Source organism: Hyperoodon ampullatus (genome assembly GCF_949752795.1).
Source record: "Hyperoodon ampullatus genome assembly, chromosome: X".
Lineage (NCBI taxonomy): Eukaryota > Metazoa > Chordata > Mammalia > Artiodactyla > Ziphiidae > Hyperoodon > Hyperoodon ampullatus.
In genome coordinates this window covers 118,795,517-118,799,244 of record NC_136913.1, presented here as the reverse complement: position 1 = coordinate 118,799,244, position 3,728 = coordinate 118,795,517, and positions in this window count along the sequence as shown.

Sequence of the window (3,728 nt, the reverse complement as noted above, 5' to 3'; positions counted from 1 at the left end):
CTTTTCACCCACCTGAAAAGTACAGCAGAAAGCACCCACTCCCCAGCACCAACTCCCATTTTAAGAATCTGTACTTTCTCTCTTCTATGGCTTCTACTGCCACATGTGTTTCTGTTTGCCTCTTCCTCCCTTGTATTTGCCGTTTCAGCCATCTTTATAGGAGCTTTTGGGGGCATTCACAAGTAATTAAGGTCAAAATGTGGGTTTCCCGGTGATATTTAAAGTTCCAAGTGAAGTGCCTTTAGATAGGAATCAGACAGGATCCAAGTATAGACCTACTAGATTGCCCAAGAAATGTAAGCCAAGGGTATGGCATTTGGGCATTAAAAGGCTACTTTAATTTTTTTTTCCTCAGTCTGTGTTTGGGAAGGGCATATTTCCAAATCAGTGTATTCATTCAACAGACTTTTAATCTTGGGGGAGGACCATCAGTTCATTTTGGTAAACCAAGACTAAGGATGTTATTTGGTGGTATGTGGATATTACTAAACTCAATAAACTACATTTGTATAATTTCCTTCCCTTACAGAGAAACACTGGTGGGGCTTCCCGTGTGGCGCAGGACACGGGTCTGCGCCCCGGTCCCCGCCTCCGTCCGCGCCCCGGTGCGCGCCCCCGTCCGTGCCCCGGTCCGCGCTTCCCTCCGCGCCCCGGTCCCCGCCCAGGTCCAAGAGGATCCGGCATGCCGCGGAGCGGAAGAAACTAAAAACAAGAAAAAGAGAAACACTGGTGAAATGTCATCAAAATCGACTTCTCTTGTGCTGGTGAGATCATCCTCTTCCACTCAGTCAACTAAGAGCAATACTGATAAGTGTCTTTCAGTCAACAGTCAATGGGCTATTAATCTCCAAAACTCGATAGCCATGGAGTGGAAAATATTTGTAAACCTCAGCATCGTGGAATACAATCTGGCTGAATTGGAACGATTCCTAGTTACTAAGGGTTTAAATCCTGCATTAAGTTAACCGGAACTCCACTAACAAGCCTACAGAATGTAATGACACTGGAGGCAATCATTAAAGGCACTTTGAGTGGATTCATTTGATTATATGTTTAATTATAAATGAATTATTATTTAAAAAGGGGAGGAGAGGGCTTCCCTGGTGGCACAGTGGTTGAGAGTCCGCCTGCCGATGCAGGAGGACACGGGTTCCTGCCCCGGTCTGGGAAGATCCCACATGGCACGGAGCGGCTGGGCCCGTGAGCCATGGCCGCTGAGCCTGCGCGTCCGGAGCCTGTGCTCCGCAATGGGAGAGGCCACAACAGTGAGAGGCCCACATTTAAAGAACTGATTATGTTGCTAATATATATTTCACTGGGAAAGGAATGAAAGCACAATAGAAAAAGAAACAGTTCGAGTTGTTTTCTTTTTAATAAGCTACACTAAAAAGAATATTGAGATACAGTGATTTTAATTTCACTCAAGTGTGAAAAACAGTTTTTTCTAATGGTTTACAATACAATACTGTAAATGTCTCCAAGTTTGCATTAAAGTAAATGGGATTTGATGGAACGCTTTCCATTATGCAGAATAGTCTTTCTTACCACTGCTGAATCTGTGTAATAATAATACTAAGAGCTATCATTGAGCACCCTAAAATGTGCCAGGCACTCTGTTAAGATCTGTACTTTACACAATTGTAAAGATAGTCACAGAAACTCTTAACTACTCTTTGTAGTCAGCTCTTGAAGTGGATTTCTTTTCCCGTACCAGCACTACCACCAATTAGATATTATCAGTATTTCATTAGAAGTGTGCCTAAATCTTCCCTGAACTGTAAGAGTCTTCGTAGAAAATTACATGCATTTTTTTATTTGGTGAAAAATCCACACCTCAAATAACACCAAAATATAAGGGTAGAATGCATGTAATATAATATGGATTAAAGTTAACATCTAAGCTGTAGTTATCTATTTCAAATAGTATTTTATAAAATCCAGTATAATTGAGGAATTCACAATCTGTTGACATTCACTAACAGTATTTGATCTATGCTCAAAGAAAACCCTCAAAATATCTAACACGAGTTCATCTTATATATGTACATAATTCACTGAGGTTTTTCAGTTACAGGCCTACCTATTTACCTACCTTCATGCCCCCTCCCCCCAAAATAAGTTACCAGTGTAAATTAAAGAAACCCCTTAATCCCTTACTCCTTTAATCTTCAATCAAAAGGAAGAGGAAAAGGAATTTAAAATGTATAAGAAATTAAGGCTTAAAATTATTCTTTTATTCCTCATTTGACAAGAACAAAAAGCCAGCAGTAGTATATGTGGTTCTTAAACTTTTCTGAGTCACAGATCACTTTTGATATTCTGGTGAAAACTATGTACTCTCGCCCTAGAAAAATGCATACAGACATACACGTAAAAAAATATTACATGTAATTTCAGCTTCCTACATTCTCTGAAGCCCAGCTTAAGAACCTTAAGAATAAATGAAAAGTTTCTTACATAGTTAGGTAATGGTCACGATCCTAGGCTGTGATAGTAAACCAGTTGTCAGTGATATATAGTCAATGTATAAACCTATTAGTGGATGGATCTAGAGACTGTCATACAGAGTGAAGTCAGTCAGAAAGAGAAAAGCAAATATCATATATTAACGCATATATGTGGAACCTAGAAAAACCTAGACACAGATGTGGAGGACAAACGTACGGACACCGAGGGGGGAAAGTGGTGGGGGTGGTGGTGGGATGAATTGTGAGACTGGGATTGACATGTATACACTAATATGTATAAAATGGATAACTAATAAGAACCTGCTGTATAAAAAATAAATGAAATTAAATTTTTTAAAAAAGTGGATGGAGCACTTAGAACTCCCATGCGTTGTCAAAAAAAAATCTACGAGTGATATAATATGTTTTCATTATCTTTTGTAAGCAAACTGGGATATAGGACTTTCTAATTTGGCTGCCCTCATTCTTGACAAGTTTCACACGTTTATCTCCTGTAAGTATGTAAATAAGTTACCACCCATAAGTAGTAACTTATTCGGAGAAGACAAAATCATTCTACTTGATCTATTAACTAGAAGTAATCAAAGCTTCTGGATTCCATTTTCTAGATTCATCACTTACTGGCCATAGGATCCTTAGTTTTCTGTCTTACGTCACTATTTGTAAATAAAGAATGTAACCACTAAGTTCACCTAGAAAAAGTGAGCCATGAATACATGAAGTTTTTAGACATATGAACCAAAAGTATTAAGCTACAGTCATCATAGTATATACACAGTCCATTTTGTTCATATATATGGCATTTCTAATTAAGTGAGGCTTTCAATTTTAACAGTGTCTTTTAAATATATTGATTTATTTTCCCCAGCTTTATGGAAAGGAAGGATTATGTACTAAGAAAATGTAAGCAAGTGATATTTAAAAACTTGTATAATAGAAAATATAATTATTTTCTAAATAACCAGTTCAAAATAAAGCCTTCAATATATTAGAAAAATATTATTTTTAATATTTTATTGTGAAATAGAGGCAGCTATGTGTGTGTTAAGATAATCTTAAAAGAAATATAATAATCACATTGCTAAACATTAGTAGATTCACATTTTTATATTACATTCCTGCTTAAATAGGGAAAAAAAGCTCATCATACTATTATGAACCTAGTATATACGTGTTTCTACTCAACATTCAAATAAATAAAACTTTCCTCTATTCTAAAATAATCATGTTACACAACCACATATTTTTAAAAACTAGATC